The sequence below is a fragment of the Sturnus vulgaris genome, chromosome 3, assembly GCF_052056855.1.
Source record: "Sturnus vulgaris isolate bStuVul1 chromosome 3, bStuVul1.hap1, whole genome shotgun sequence".
Taxonomy (NCBI): Eukaryota; Metazoa; Chordata; class Aves; order Passeriformes; family Sturnidae; genus Sturnus; species Sturnus vulgaris.
The window spans coordinates 48,635,556-48,653,450 of NC_142245.1; the positions used below are offsets into that span (position 1 = coordinate 48,635,556).

General features: G+C 37.2%; 1 protein-coding gene across 2 annotated transcripts in view; it reads right to left on the reverse strand.

Annotated features, from left to right (window-relative positions):
- The window catches only part of TAB2 (TGF-beta activated kinase 1 (MAP3K7) binding protein 2), a 59,325-nt gene that overhangs the window by 39,756 nt on the left and 1,674 nt on the right, over nucleotides 1-17,895 (reverse strand). The window contains exon 2 of one of the 2 annotated variants that reach the window (XM_088161580.1): nucleotides 17,771-17,796. The exons of the other annotated variant lie outside the window; for it this stretch is intronic. The gene's annotated coding sequence lies outside the window, so the exon portion shown is untranslated. The remainder of the gene's footprint in view (nucleotides 1-17,770; nucleotides 17,797-17,895) is intronic. 2 annotated transcript variants of the gene reach the window in all.

Here is a 17,895-nt window from a genome sequence, read left to right on the forward strand (position 1 = left end):
AGTTTACAGTTCTTCGATTTTCTAATGATCCATAGTAGTTCAAATCAGTTTATGTAAAGAATAATAAATTTCACACAGAACTATCAAGACGGGTTTTATAGACATATTCTGACAACACAAATATATCAGGCCCCACAAATTATCCTCCAATTATCCTTTTCTCCATTCCACAGTCAATCTGTGCTAATAAAAGCTGTATCTATGTGAAGAATATTTTGCCAGCATAGTACCACTGTACCTAGAATACACAGATTAAGCTATAGTTTCACAACACTTTTTCCACTGCAGTACCAGCTTAAGCAGTCCTCATTCCTCAGCTGTGCTGGCACAACTGTTTGTGCAGCTGAGCAGTGAGGCCGGTCAGGGAATCGATCCAGGTTAAAAATAATATTTTTCTGATGGTAAATTCCACAATCTGCTTTGCTGCAAAGCCACCTGGCACATTAACTAGTTACACCAGCACAACTGAGGGGCAAGGCAAGAATAAGAAGCTAAGGTCAGGGCAGCCCATGCCAGTGCTGACATGGAAAGAAATGCTCATGAAACTACACTCTCAGTCTTTAAATATTTTGGCATTCCCTGATTAAGTGCATAATCCAACTACTGCAGAATAAAAGGGAATACTAACTACTGCCTCACAAGCATGTTTTAAAACAAGGAAAAAAAACCAAAACAAAACAACGAGGTTTCCACCTACTTTTCAAGAAATTCTATGCAAGGGCTACAAGAAATTCTCTTAGAAACTAATTTAAACCAGAAGTTTCAAACTGCCTCCCCCCTGTTCCACCACCATAACTTCCGGTCTGTGGAAGAAGTGTATTTTACCATTTCCTCTTTATTTCACTAGCTCACACACGAAACTTGATCCTGCATCTCTATCGTTCAGACAAAGGGCCAAAATGTAACTGCATTTGTCCTCTTAACAAATCCTAGCCAATGGAAAAGGAGGGGAAAAGAAACTGTTAACTATGATGGTTAAAACTGTTTACAGCACCTTTGTATGGAAGCAAATTTTCTGTCCTCTGATGCAGTAACAGGGCTAAAACAATACAACTAATCTCACAATATTGCCTATCTGTTTGTGTAAGGGCTACACCCTAGCTTCTTGGTAAGATTTTAACCTTCAGCAGCAATAGGACAAGATTTTCTTTCTATTAGTGATCTACTTTACTCCAAGTTTATTCAAAAAGATGTGTACAAGGCCATGAAAAGGGAGGAACTCTTGTTAGCTGTACTCTATTGATACAAGCACTTTCTATCTTGGGCATGAGCTATTGGCATACAAATACTCAGGTTTATGACTACATGGATAAAGCTCCCTGACAGAAGCCAGTTTATAGCACGTTAGCATGGCAGGGAGCCATAGTCCACACACACAGGGAGCACACGTGTCTCAACCACACTCAAAAGAAGCATCCCTGGCACAAAGCCTTCTACTTCCTGCTGGTTACAGCACAATTTTTGAGAGTATTGCATTTAATATTGAAAGAAAGTATACTTTTACTTTTTCTTAAAAGGAAAAACCCGCTAATTCTGAGAACATTCTATTATTTCATTTTCTATCTGATTCACACATACATACTTCACACTTAGGCAAGTCTCTGAACACATATCAGAAAAGTCAATAAATTAAATGTATTATTCAAAACATTTAAATTTAAAATATATCAAACAGTTATGTCCAACTTTTGTAGCTTCTGTGAATTTGCTTCAAAGCATTCACGAGACATTTTTAACACTATCAACTTAGAGAATAAGGAATAAATGTATTTTTTTTACCTGTTAACTTCAGATGTTTAGCATCAGATTTAATTCAAAGTACAGTTCAGAATTTTTTATAAGAAATACTGTAATTGAAGAGTAAGCCTTATAATACTGATTTGGAGGAATTTTAAACACCAAGTACACACTGTACTCTTTCCAGCCATGGCTGGGCAGGGAAATTCTTAGAGATGGGTCATGAGGAACAAGCCTTGTTTAGTATTTTGACTCATTATTTACCTCCCAAGAGATACTACAATATGGCAAACCAGTAACAGTAACACATGAAAGCCTGCTGACTCTGGACTACTTTTTTTTAAAAATCCCAAAAGCAAACCTCTAGCAGGAATGACCGTCGTGTCAAACACTGACACAGTCTTAACTAAGTTTAAGACGTAATTCCTCTCTCACCTAAATACAACTTAGCACAGAATCAGTCACGTTGGAAGTGACCACAGGGGGTCATCTGGTCAAGCTCCCTGCTCAGGCAGAGTCATCCTAGAGCACATGGCACAGGATTATGTCCTCATGGTTCTTGAACATCTCCAGTGAGGGAGACTCCACAGCCTCTCTGGGCAATCTGTTCCAGTGCTCAGTCACCCTCACAGTAAAGTTCTTCCTCATGTTCAGGTGGAACTTCCTCTACATCAGTTTCTGCCCTTTGTCTCTTGCTCTATTGCTTATCCCCTCCCAGGTATTAAGATTGTGCACTTCTAAATCTATTCAAATAAAAACTAGCCAGAAGCATGCACTGCTTCAGCAATTGAGAGACACAAAAGAATGGTAAGCAGTGCATTTGTCAGACCTTGCCCAAATGACCCCAAACTACAGATCATCCTGTGGTGTAACTACAGTAGCTCATATCACAAAGGAAACACCACACTGAAGCTTTGAGACAGCAGTCTGGCTTCTCATCTGGTCTCAACACATCCTCTTCAGGGGCCAGGTTTCACTGCATTACTGTTACAGTATAAATTCTGTTAAAATCATGGTCAAACTGTAGCCCGTGGGAGCCCACAAACATACTTTATTTAGGTATTTGTTCTAGCACCTTACCTGGTCTTATCTTTATGTTGATATAGACATGAATTTTGACATGACCAAATATATGACCCAACACAAGTCCTACCTGTTTATCTTGCACAAAAATAAACAGTTTATTTAAAAATGCACATTTCCTCTTACATCTTACTGTGGCAACACAGTATGGTAACACAGGCAAGCCTAAACTAATCTACTTCCTCAGAAGACCCTACAGTGAGTAGCTGAGCAAACAACAGCAGCCTGCTGTAACTCAGAGGGGCTTCCTTTCTAAACACCACTCCAGAGCTCTTTTGGCAAGCGTCCTGCACATCTTGTTGTACAAAGGCCTGAGAAAAATCGTTTAACGGGGCATTATCTATCAAAAGCTAGCAAGCTACCTTCAGTGAAGTTTCTTCATCTGTTTATCATTTACCAGTCATTTTTCCGTGCCCTCACACCTCCAAGCCAGTCCAAGCCAGCCCGGCTCAACAGGTTGCTGCTGCCACCTGCCGGAAGAGCTTTACTCTCTCCAACACAAAAACTTCTCTGGATCTGCTGCTCACTGGACATTGAAAAGGTGAAGTCCTTTTACTAGGTGAACAGAAAGTGATTATCTGGCAGGTAAGGGGCAGCCTGAATTTGTCTGTAGAAAATGGAGCTGGTTAGAAGAGGTACCTGGGAAGTGCCAATACAAGTCCAAGTGTAGGGGAAGATGCACTTCCTTTGTTTGTTCCCTCCTTTGTTAGGAGGGAATTCTTAGACTGGCACTGTATTACTTCCAGTGACAGGAACAAGCACAATGACTGCTGAACTCTGAAAGACAACTAGCATATATTGCTAGTTATAAATAAAGCCATCTACTGTTACCATCAACAAAACGAAACATTTCAATATTGCTTACAGAAACCATAAAAAGTTGGTTTCTCAAGTTCACCATTTTCACACACACATTTAAAGACACTTGGGCCTTTGAAAATAAAACTCTTAGCTGACTTTAGGTACCTTCTAGCATTCTTGGTCTTGAATCCCTTTGCAAGAAAAATATAGTCTGAAGGACTGCATTAATATGAAGTAAAGATCACACATATTTGATTTCAAACTTTCAGTGCATCTCCAAGGAGCTGAAACAAACTACTCCATTATTAGCAACTGTGCTAATACCCATGTCTGGTAAAAGAATAGAAAACCAATCTATCTGTTCATTAAATTCCTTCAAATTTGAATTAAGTCTCATGAAGCTGCAAGTGAAGTAAGGCATGAAGCATAAACACAGTAACTGAGTTGTACAGTTACCTGGTAATTCATAAAAATAACAACTTCCACCACAGTGCCATGGTGATGCATTAGCATAGATTGGTAATTCATCACTCAATTGTGAAAACCCTTCAGAACACCAAACATTCAGTTGGGTAGTTTAGCATTTTTAACTTTATGACAAATGTCATTTTAGATTAATTGTAGTCATCAGTAGCATGAAGCTGACTCAAAGTATTTGGAATTTCAGTTTTAAAAGTAAGAAATAGTCATGAATACAGATGACCACATATAAATAGGCTCTGGTTTTCTGGAAGACTTCAGAAGAAAGTCTGGAAGAAGAAAGAAATTCTTATCAGTACAATTTCTTATCCTTTCTTTCACTTTGTTTCATTCAAAATAACTGCAATTATGTCAAATATGTTCTTCAGCCTTGAAGGATGAAAGATTGTGTTTTAAGAATATTGAAATTCTGACTTCAATACTGGGCAGCACCATGCAGCTCATTGCAAAACCACTGGAGTTGGAAGAGTGTTTTTTCTCCCACTTATCCCTGTCATTTCTTCATGCACATCCTACCAGTGAACAAAAAATATATATTCAGAAACCAACACTTTAATTATCCTATATCATCTTTTGTCTAATCTCTCATCTGTTAAAGAGCAACCTTGCCATGGTCAACAAGACCAAACCAGGTAAAGATGTAATGTGAAATAGGTCTGGGTCTGTAAGTTGGAAGAAAATGTTAAAAACAGGTATAGAAAGATCACAGTGCAGATTCTCTTGTAGGACACTCAGGTCCTCAGAAACAACCAACTAATGAGAAAAAAAATCTCACATAGCAGATACCCAGAAGATCTTTGGAAAGGAACAGATGAGTCAACAATGCCTACTACAAACAGGTTTTGACTACCATCTGTTGAATTCCTTTAACTTATATTGATATAAATCCTACCAAGTATAATATAAAACCACAATATGCTCAATATGGAAGTCCATATGCCTGTCTGCAATGACTTGCTGATCCAGTTCTTAGCAATTATATCTGCTCTTGAAAGGTAAGTTGTACTGGCTGCTGATAAAACTTTTATCAACCTCAAAATGTAAGATACCAACTTAATGAGACTCAAAGCTAAGGCTCTCCCCCTCTAATTCCAGCAACTTCCAGCATCTTAAATCTCTCTTTAAGTCTAAGCTGCCAAGAGAAAACGGCTACCTACATGAAGCTGTAGGATGCATTTTGCATGTAGGGGATAACAAAAACAAGAAAGTTCCTTTTTTTGTCAAGGTAAAAAGTAAACGCACTTGATCCTAACCAAGAAAAGAAGAGTAAAAAATTCAGAACGCATTATCAGAGAACACTTCCCCACACATACACAGACTCATGTTCCTCACTCGCTATTTGCACCAATAAAAAAAAAAAGCCTGCTTTTTATGCATGACATTAAAGATAAAAATCAAGTATCTGAAAGCTATAATCATGGTCCCTTACAGAGCAAAGATACTTACAACATCACTATCCCTAACAGCTGAAGAAAAATTAAAGAAATAAAAAAAATTCTCCCTTATGAACATCTGTGCCAATCAGGCTTCTTAAAAAAAAAAAAAGGTTAAAATACTGGTGGACAAAAAACTACCATTTCCTTTCACTCATTTAAAAAGTGAAGAAATTCAATTAAAAGATTCAATGAATTATTTAAGCCTAATTGAAAACCAATTTGTTCAGAATATCCAGGCAGAAAGTTAGGCTCTCCAGCTTTTCAAAGAAAATAGTCTCTTGTCTGTCTTTACACCATTCACACAGACCATATTTCTTTTTGCTCAAGAGTGGCTTCAATCAAAATGTTTCATTACAGTTAATAATAATTTCAAAATACTCATAACTACACTTCAAACCAGAAAACAAAGTCACTATACTAAAATGTATACGTGTCACAGTGTATCAAACTGAAAGGCAGAAGTGAAAGAAAATAATTTTTTGCTAAGATAAAATTTTGATTACATAGAAAATGATTGGCTAATGCAATCAGTCATATGCTTCTCTTATTTTAATGAAATATAAAGCAGATTTGTTCTAACAGAGGCAAACAGTTTTGGTTATTTTAAGGATTTGGGGATATCTCCACCCAAGAGTTTATTCATAGGGGTCATCTTTTGAGAACAGCAAGCTCAAAGATACAGTAATAACCAAACATACAATTAGAAGATATGCTTGATAATCAAATAGAACAGATCTTCAGTTTTGCACATTGCTGTACTTAATTTCACCCATATTTTCCTGAGAAAATAACTAAAATTATTAAGGAAAATTTCTTGAATTTTTCTTGCTAGGCTTCTAATCCAAAATAAACTCTTCTTATTTCGTTTTGCCATGCTTAAAAGTTTTTGCAATTATATGTGAAACTGGGGCAGTAGGAAAAGCCTCAAGGAAGCATCAAATGCAACTCTTTCCTCTGGCATGACCACTAACACCTTGTCCTGCACACTCCACAATGCTAAAATTTCTTATGTTTAACTCCCAATCCGTAGAGGTGGGTAGGTGGAAAGATGCTAATGAGCACAGAAAAATATCCACCCACTCCTTGGAAGTACACTGATCATTTTGAAAACACTTGCACCCTTCCCAGTATAATGATATCACCTATCACTACGGAAGAGTCAAAACAGTAAAATGTGTGCTCACTATCAGACACTTGGGTACTGCTTAGAAAGCCCCGTGGTCCTATTTCCCACAGAAACAGACACAAGCAGAATGAAAAATCTGAAGCATCTGGGCCAGGGAATATGTTGTTAGATAACTAAGCAGCAAAGTACCACAAGCTCCAACTTCCCCCTCCTGTTCCCTAATGACAAACCAAGTAACTAAAGGGCAACATCTACTTCCTTCTCATTTATGCTGTGTGACTCACCTTGCGAAACATCCCAGTTTATTTCATGAACTTTGAGATTTGATTTAATTTCCCAGCAACCCTCATCATATTCTCTCCTGATCAAGAAGCACAGAGGATTGTGTCTCACAAACACTTTTACTTCTGGGCTGACTGAATACTTTCCTTTACTTCTGGGCTGGCTCAGTATATTCTTTTCCATTCTTCCTCCCTTTACAAAACTCAAACAATTTCTTTAATTGATGGGGGAGGTGCCACTGGTAAATCCAGTATTTGTGTAAATACCTACTGGAAGCCAGACTGGCAAAAAAATAAATTCCTTTTTCATCTTAATCAAGGATTTATATTGTTTACTAATATATCATTTACTCATAATATTTTAATGACAGTAAGGTTGGGTATTTCAGCCACTCCTTAAAATGCCGTTCCAAAACAACTCAATACTGCCACTGTCATTCCTCCTGTTCCCAGGCATGTATTCCCCCTTTCACTCCCCTCCTGTGAGTGCCCAATTCTGGCACTCATCTGATTCTGCAACAAGCCAGTTCATGGAGCAAAATCGGGACAGGGAATAATGTTGTGTTAATTTTCTGCTACTTTAGCTTTGAGTCAGATGAATGCCCGGGTAAATACAGAGAAAGAAGCAGTCAACTTACACTGATTTACAAATCACACCCTTAACATTTCCTAAGGACAATTTTGGAGGGGGGAGAAAAATCAAGCTTTTACTCAACACTTAATCAGACTTTTCTGATTTTACATTACCTTAGTACTAGAATAAACATTTAAAAAGTTAAAAAAACTAGCCAAATCACACAAAGCTGTTTCTGGCAGCTGTTACAAACAAGCAACAATGTAGGCCTGTAGGATAAGACTAAGGAGGAAACATACAAGTTCTAGAGAAGCAATACAAAGGGTAAATAACAGCAAACCACTTCCTTCTATTGGTAGCAGCTATAATTGGAAACAACTCTGTCAAAACATGGCACCTGAAAAGAAAGGCAGTGGAGACGTTTCAGAAAGACTGGTAGGACAACACCAAGAGAGAACCTCACACCAAGAGTTAGGGAAGAAAATACCTTTAGCTATTTAACAGAGTATGATAAGCAAAAAAATGGCCACAGAACTCCCCTTTTCTGACAATCTTCTCGTCTAGAAGGGCGATTGAGATCCTTGGATACAAAGAGTGTCCATATTAGGAAGAGACTCACAGCTGGGCTCCCATAGTTTTAGGCTAACAGAGCTTTACTTTGTATCTGCAGTTATCTTCACCTGTGAAACTGCGCTGGCAGAAATCCCTGGGGTAATGGTGGAGGACTTTTGACAGCTGCCAGGAAAAAGGGGGAAAAGAAAGGGTGAAGTGTGGTCATGGAAAACTAGTTGTTGTTTTCTCTTCTCTATTAGCTCCCAAATCAACACATATAAGGACAAACCCAAGAGCACTACTGCAATATTTGGGAGGAAGCCTCTAGTTTCCACTTATTTTCTGCCAAATTCGTAGTAGCAGAAAATAAACAAAAATCCATCCAATAACCTGGGAAAAATCCCTCCATCAACACCAAGATGAGGTAACAGACACTGCTAGGCATGAGTCAAATAGAAATAATACTGGTGGTGCCCATACAACTCGGTTTTCCTACTGCTTTTCTTCCAAGGCCCTATCTGATGCACAAGTAGAGAAAAGTAACAGACAGACATCTAAGCAGCTATTCCTCTAGCTCCCAGTTAGCTTCCCATATTTATCTTCTTCTAGAATAAGATATAGATTTCCCATCAAGGAACTGATAATATGTAATTTTTTTAATTGCTATTTTTTCTAGGTTTCTTCCTTGAGTTCATAGTGAAACATGAGAAAAGAGTACTAGCTGTTCTCCATCCTTTTGTTAAGCAAAGACAAATGTGATCACTGCATTCGCTGTTATGTAAGGGACTAATACCACCGATCATTTTTTCTGCATTTAACTCCACACAGGATTGGGGGAAGGAGATTAACAAGGAAAGGGAAGGTGAAAGCCAGAAAGAGCTGAAATGCGTCCAGCATTCACAGCTTCTCAGTACCTATTGTTTCCTGTTGTTACAACCTTTAAAATACGATCACTAGCCCTTTTACAAAGTAACCTATAATTTACTTTTTTCCTACCTTAAACTAAAAATCTTTACAAGAACCATGACAACAGATACATTCTAACAAGACAACTAGCTACTCAAAGGAAAAAATTACCTAAGTAAGTAACCTGCTCTGAAAAAGGCAAAGTAACAAGAAAGCTGAGATAGAATAGAAAAGATGTCTCACCGCACCAGGCAAGTAAAGAGCTTTTAGTCTTGCAAGCCTCTTCCACTTTGTCACATCACTTGGGAAGAAAAAAAGAGTCCCACAGCAGCAGTTAAGTTTAACACTAGACTAAAATTCACGTTAAAAAATCCAGAGGACTTGTAACTAAGAGTTTGTCCTCCTGTGATCCCTATTCCAGGCCCTCCCTGTCAACTGTGGACAGAGAAGCAGAAGAAAAGGGCAGAAATAAACCGTTTCTACTCAGATTTTGACTTTCCACGGTGTTCTCTGGATATTGTCTGGATATATTTTCTGGATATTGATACCAGCTGACAGCCTTTTATTAAGAAAAAAAATATAAAGTACGTACAATTAAGAAGAACTGTTAAACCTTTAATGTTTATCTTCTAACCAAAGATATAGCCAGATACTGCGTATTTTCAGGAAACTAAAGAAAGCTGAGAACCCATTTTATAAAAATAAATATTAAACAAGTGCATGGTGAAAAAGCAACTCTGCTAATTCAGACAGCTCTTCTCAGCTTTGACATACTAATACATTTCTTGCATTTGCAACAAAGATAAGAGGCCTGTTAATAGAAGTAGACCGACTTTTGAAAGATAAAATTAACAGTGTCACACAGATAAAGCAGCAAAGGATTTGTAACTATTTGGCTCTGTGTTTCACAAGAATTCAATTTTTCACTCATCCCAGTTTTCTAATGCTTGTCCTGCAAAAATAATAAGCCATAGGTTACAGGCAGGCATAATTTAAAAATGCATATGGGGACTTTTCAGAGGAATTGGCAAGAACCAAAGTATAAAAAAACCCCTCATGCTCTAATTTTGTGATATCACCACCATTTTCCCCAATAAATAAATAACAAACTAAGAACTATTCTTTCCAATTACACAGAATTTCATTCTCACAAGAGGTTCAGAAAAGATGATAAATGAATCACAACAAATTCTTAAGTTCACAAGGCTAACAAAGCTGCACTGCTAGGCTTCTCCTAAATCAATTCAAAATCCCAGTCAATCCATATATACCAGAAAACAAAGCTACAAAAGCCAGAGAAAGTGACAATAGTAAAACACAAAATGAGAAAGGGCTTTCGAAACCAGTGAATTTTGACAGTCTGTGCAGTCACTGCAGGCATTCTGTAGCATTCATTGATATGACAGTGTAAGGTGATGACTTGCCCTTATCACAAACAGGCAGCAGCTTGAAGTCACACAGACAATGCTGAAATACTGTTTTGTCCAAGACTTTTAAAAACTTCAAACATGAAGACAATTTTTTTTTTAACTAACAAGATCCCATGCTAGTATAACTCTGAATATTTTTCTAGGTTAAGTATTCCTCCCAGCATAAACTACATTATGTTGAGGCAAGTTGCAGGTCTCAATCTCATTTGCGTTGGCAAGAATTTCCCCACTCATTGATGGGGAGTGGAAAAAACATTCCAGAGAGCTGCCCCTGGCTCTGCACTGAAAAAACATAAGCTTCATTTTGGCCTGTTCTTTTGGCCAGTTTGAACAGGAAGGAAGCCTGTAGCCCCATCAACTCTGCTAACTCCATTAGGTGGTACTTTGACTTTAACATACTCTCTTTGTCACAGCAAAACTACTGACAAGCAAAACCCATAAGAAATCACACAAAACCAATATAATAAACACAACTAACAAAACATTAAAGAAATTACAGCCTAAACTTTATCTTGAAGAACTTGTTGGTATCTGCCAGCCTAGAATCTGAACATGGAGGCTAGATTAGCAACAACTGCTGAGTTGCAGATTCTGAGTGGACTTTGTAACTGAAAGAGAGAGAATATTTACACACCAGTTTTAACTTGCTCATCTTTAAATGAAGTATTCATTAATATGTTTGAATAGAGGATTATAATTTAAGAGATTCACTAGTTTTATAACCATTAAAGGTTACAAAAGGCTCCAACTCTAGGCCACCAATAATGCTCCCTTGCAGTACACAGGTGAAATATGAACATCATTACAAAATATCTGTTTTACTATCCTAGTTTAACCACATTTTTCCTCAAGAGTGCTTCACCTTTTCTCTCAATCTCTTTCCATAGTTTACATAACTCATTGCATTTATACTTACCTATTAGCCACACTTTCAAAAGTTTCAGTAGAATCTGAATTTCCTACTGCACTGTAAAACTGGACTACAGCATTTAAAGATCAGAAAACCTTAGAAAAAACTTTCTTATTGACAAAGAGAAGACTGCTAAGATTCTTGTAGGCACCATCACTTAAAGCTAATCAAAATACAGTTGTTGAAAGCATTTAAGACTCCTTGATTATGTCCACATAAGAGGAGAAAAATTGCTGTTACCACCTTTCACCCGGGTACGTCACTAGTGAAGATTTTGCACAGTGGTAGAATTTACATACGTGGGTTCCGTGGTGAAGTAAGTTCAACTAATTAAGTTAGTTCTACTTTTTCAAGGGCTAGCTTTTAATTTACACCATTTCAGTATTTCAGTTGGTGACTCTGTAAATAGCTGCAGTGCCACAGTGCATAGGGATAGCTCCTTGAACTGATCTTCCTGCTTCTCTCTCACAGGACCACTCTCAGGTCTACAGTTACATGAAGGGCTTTCATCATCCACAATACCAGACTGACTCTTATTTCCTCTATATATCTATTCTTCTGGGTTTTCTACCACATCTCAGATTTACAGAAAAACCTATTTGTGGGCTCATACTAAAACCATACCAGTGAACTTAGAGAAGGATGGCCCTGCCACTGATGTAGCGCAAAACAACCCCCTCAGTGTGAAGTTACAGGAGCCTGCCAGACTGATCCAGCAGCTCCTTGGCATGCAGGAGTTAGTCTCAGCCCACGAGATCACCTAAGTTAAATAGTAATCTGGGTAATTTTCTAACCACCCATACAGAAACTGCCATGCCTCACAGACAGATGAGACCAGAACAAGGGACCAGCTGTTTGTGTCAGTGAAAGCAATCTTCCCTGTTCAGTCACAGCAAAATATCAACGGCCCCTGATGCTCACAAACACTTGTGTTCTTCCATTTTTTTGTTCTAAACCTCCATCTCAAAGCTGTTTTGTTATATTAATTACTTCAAAAGCAATTAATTTATGCAGAATACTGACAAAATAGCGAAAGCATTCCTTTCATGGCAGCAAAGGCATATTTTTGTATCAATAAACCAAAACTATTCACTCAGTGTGGCAGCTCTTCCAGAAAAATACCACCATTCTGCACACATAACTGCACTACACCAGCAATCTCTGAATGCAGACTGCTGCATTATGGAAGGATGACACTCTTCCATCCAACCAAAATCATGCAGCCATGCTGGTACCTTTCCCAGCTTTGAAAGACCAACACCATCAGAACAGTGAAGATACCACATTGTCAAACAGATCTTTCTCCTCCACAGCGTATATATGAAAGCACTAATAACAAAAACTGTATTTTCCTTTAGACCTGGAAACCACAGGGGTTTTCAGCCTCATGCAGGGGAAAAGAAGAAACAAATAATGGGTATTTTCTCTGAACCTTGCTGCTTAACAGATCACCTGCTAGACACAAGAGACTGGAAAGAACAGGAATTTCCACAATCCAAACGAAAGCTTTCACCTGCTGCCTACAATTTATTTTATTCTCCTTTGCCAGATGATGTGGAAGAGGAACAAAAAAAAGTATTGCACTTTACACATGGAAAAGAAAGAACAAAATGTGCTTCGTGTAGAGGAACAAAAACTGATCCTTTAGCAATCTTTTTTACACATACATTCATACTAATTTTTAATTCAGATACAGAACTCAAGAGCTTTTTTTTTTCCCCTATCATTCTCTCAGGAAAGCCTAAATGAAGCAGGGGCAAACTTAGCAATGATACTCTGAAGAAGAGACAAAATGGGAATGAAATTACAAGTGCTGAATGGGTCTCCTAAGAAAGGTATCCAAGAAAGATTAGAACAAAAAAGAACGACAAAGTGAAGTATAAACAAGAGGGCACTAATGCTTCAGCTATAAAGTATAGATCAGCATGCCAAAGAAAGGTAAATGGAGAGGATATGAATGCCCAGATTTTCTCTTTTCTAGCTCACCTACAAATATGATAGGATGTCAGTAAAGTGACTGAAGGAGATAAATTCTGCATGGCACAGATTTTTCAAAGAGTAAAGAAAAAAGTTAATAGAAATAACAAACAAAAAAACTATGAATGCTGTAAAAAGACAGGAGAGTACTGCAAAAAGAGATGTGTAGCACAGCATGGACACAGAGAGGGGAGACTTCAGTTCTTAAGAGTTCAAACACAACATGAATTGACAAAACATATAATTACACTATACAACTTAAATATTTCTTTAATTGCGTGCTTTTTTCCCTATATATAAGTGAAACAGTTAATTTTTTTCTACCTGGGGAAATCAGGCTTAGGACTTATACAAAGAAAGACTTCTGCATTTGTAGCCTTCAGTACAAAACAGAAATTGATTTCCACAATCCAAACAGCTTCAAGAAAAGAAATTATTTATCTGAATGTACATGTCATTCACAGCTTCTGAAGCATCAGATCAGTAACTAATGTCTGTGGCGTAGTAAAATTTTGAAACTTACTGCAATTTTTTAGTTTCATTTACCCTCTTAAAAAAGACATTCTGAGAACACATTGATAAACGGATGGCTCAGCAAGAGATTTTTATACACAGTGCAATTTCCTTTGAAAAATGCATTCTAAAGCCCTAGCTTTGACAGCCTCAAGAGCTACTGCCTAAACATATTTATGCTTGATCTTTCTACAAGTCATTGATGGAAAATACCTGATAACAGGAAAGCATATTCTTGAACAATAAAGACAGGCTGCAGCAAATGAAATTAAAAGGTTGCTCTTAAAGAGTATTTCCCATCTGCCAGTGATTTCTTATCCATTTCTACTAGCATTATGGACAAAATGGAGGTGTACCAGGCAAATACTTATTTCAAAACTCCATAAAATCTTTAGTTTGTAATAAATCTATATTTTAAAAGCAAATAATTTCGGACTTACTAAAAGAATTTGATACTACCATGTCTCACCTTCACAAATAAATTAGTTAGATCTGGGAGTACATCAAATGTACCATTGCATGCAACAGCCCACAAAGATATGACTGAATTAAACTACCAGTATGCAACCAAGATATAAGTCACATTATCTAAAGAAACTGCAACTATATATGATGTAACAATAGAATAATGTTCCTGATAGTGTATTTTGAGAAAAACATGTATGTCTTACGTACTTATGTAACTCCTCCCTTACTCATGCACATTCTTGCTCTGTGCTGCTTCACACACTGTGTCAGTCTGGGCACTCCTGAATCAGACCCACACAAACACAAGAGCAGGCACAGTTCAAGAGGCTCTGTAATGAGTAGAAGCAACAATATGACCAAACTTTTTTTTTTTTCCTTCAGTTTTCATCTTCTTAAGAACCTATTTTAATGTCATTTTTGTTCAGGGTCCCAGAAACAGCAAAAGTAATATAGTCCTGTTTCCCACAGATTTTCTCTCTGTCTCAGCAGTGCCCCTGTGTTCCAATTAGTCGCATTCCACCTCTATCCCAGAAGCCTATTATCTTACCACTCTCTTCCAAGCACTGGCCACAATATACTTAACCTCTCATGTCCTCTAACTACTGAGTGAAGAAAAGAGTAGAGCACTTCAGACTTGGTTCTTACCCCACAGACAACGAGCAGCTAAGTTACCTGTAACTGGTAAATTAATGCAAAACTTTTCTCTAAAGAGATGATCTTAATGAAGTCATCAACTTTAACAAGTTTAACTTTTGTTCAACATTATTATAATGTAAAATCTTTCACACCTTGTCCCTTGGCTAATTTCTCTGCTGAAATTCTGATGAGCTCAAAATTTACTGAGACACAAGATTAAATAAAATATGATTGCTCAAGAATTTGTGACTTTAGAAAAGCAAATTAAAGGCAGTTTATACACTACACAAATAGACAAAACCAGCAACTATTTATTAAAAAAAAAAAAAACAAACCACAGAAAATAGGTGCATCTCAACATTTTATCCACAAGAGAAAAGCTGATTCTGAACTCCCAAAATGCAAAAAAAAAAATTTCTAGCAAGAAACGACATTTATGTGTTTTGTTTGTCCTTTTAATAACTATTTTCATCTTCTGATCACTTTTAAGTGCATTTTAAAAGACATGTAAAATCGCACAGATAAAAAGGGTCCTACAAATTTTGCAAAAACTGGCAGTTTTGTAGAAAAAAGTAACTTGAATTCATGCTTTCAATGAGAGTAAAAGCATGAGGAATTCTGTCTTTTTCATCAGCAGCCCCAGAAGACCAGCTAGCCAGTACCACATCGCACCACATTTGATTAATTTTGGAACAAGCATAAGATACTTTGCATTTAAGTGGTAATCTACCTTAAGTTAATCATCAAAGCAGTGAGCATATAAAGTGGCTTTGTCCCATTTTTGGCAAATTCTAGCAAACCTAACAATGTCATGACTAATAGGTGTAACAGTCCTAGTTACTTGCGTGATCATTTTTTAAAAACTCATATATACAACCTACAGTTTTCTTCTGCCACAGAGTATTCCTAAGTTAATGCTTTTTTAAACACTAATGGAGGCACAAAGTTTAAATCCGTGCTGAAACACAGATTTTTAAATAATGGAAAAGTTAAATTCTGTTCATAGTACAACCATGATCTGAAGGAGTTTTAAACCACTCATCTTTAAAGACAGCGAAATCTGATCTTCATCTGTGCTTAGAATAGGAAAGAGCTACACATTTTGCACATTGCTACAAAAATTGATTCCACATAGCATTTTTCTAAGAGTAGAATGCATATTTCAAACAAAAAAAAAGTATTTTTCTGGTAAAATTCTCTGATTAGGTATTAACTTCCAATTTATTTAGCACATTACCAAAGTATGCTTGACTTCTTGCAACCAGCAAAAAAACCCTAATACGTTCTAAAAATATTAACTATTTAACTACACCTTAACTGCACCTATGGCAACAATAATATCTCAAGTGATGCCATTCATTCAGCAACATGATGCTCCAAGAATATCAGGGTACACAAAAACCCCTACACACAAAGATCTTTTAACTTTACTTACGTCAAGTTATTTCACTTGGTTTCACTAGAATCCAATTCCATCAATTAAGGAACACCACCTAAAGGCAGTGTAACAGTAACCAGAAAACTCAGTAAATATCTGTATAGCATTCGCAGTCATTTCTTGACTGAGAATTGTACCTGCTGATCAGTTCAATAAAAATAAATCTCTAATTTTATTATAATCAGGATAAAGGTCCACAAAAAACTTCTGTCAGGGAAAGCATCAATATTATGCCTGTGATTTTTTTGGTAAGCATTCTCAAGAGAGGGTGAAACTGAAACAACTATTATACTGAAAAACCCCTGATGACATTGAAGTTTATAAAAAAATATTATCCAACTGCACATCTGACAGCTTTTCTGCTTTCACAGTTGTATTTAAATATGTGGAATCCAAACCAGACCAGGTTGCTAAGCAGGGCTCAAGATGCCTTAGAGCATCCAGCAGCATTTCTCCTCCTTGAAACAGAAAGCACACACTTACCCAATTGAGATAACCTACTACACCAATGAAGTGAGAAAAACCCAACTTGAATCACTGTATACATTCGTGGTAAAAAAGTTACCTTTCATGTCAAACATTTAAATATTTGAGTTTTGAATACAGCTTTTAAAAAATCCAGTTCTGAATCACTGGAATTTTTGTTCTGTTTTCTGTAAAAGCACCAACAGTAACATCGTTCAGCATTCCACTTGCAGCAGTTCAGAAAAGATCAGCCTGATCCCACAGTCCTAAATTTACAGTCATTTCATAAACTTGAGGCCACATCTGACCAACTTATTTCTTCCAGTGTTTCCAACCATGGAGATCATGATAAGGAGGCAGCACTTGCAAGTGTCTGCTTTGAAATATAAAACTCTGGTACTATCCATCCTGTTGCAAAAAGAAATTGTTTGCCAATAGCTCTTTAAGTTGCCTAGCAAAAAAAGGAAAAAAATTAAAATTATGGGGTTTTTTGCTGGGAATAATCTCTCCAACAAATGACAGGTTTAATTCTACAAGACTCAAAAAACATACCAGTTACCTATAACACCAAAAACCATTACAAAACAACACAAGACCTTGGCCTTCAAAGCAATGCCACGGTGCAGAAAACCACTATCTTCTTCTGTCACTGCTGGAAAAAGAGTTTTCTACCAGGATGCTATCATAGGAAGAGTGCCCATTTTCAAGAATTCTATTATCATATCAGCAGATATAAAGGAAGAGAGAAGAACCCTTTGACTTCTCTTATATTGAGAAAGATAATGGTGCATTTCACAAAGCCTTGAAAAGCTGGCATAAGCAAGGGTAGCATAGCACAGCATAGCAAGATGGCACTGCCCCCACATGTAATGATAGGGATGGTGCTTTATCAAGTATCTCTTATACACAAAATTGGGATGACCCAGACTGAGTACCTCCCCCAACCATCTTCCTTACCTCTTGCCCGTTGCAGGCTCTCTCCGCTGTAAAGCAACATGAGAAAAAACACTCAGGTCTTCTCAGTCTTTACAAGAAATTGAGACTCAACTGAGAGCTCATTCTGCTGCAGCACAAACCAAGGT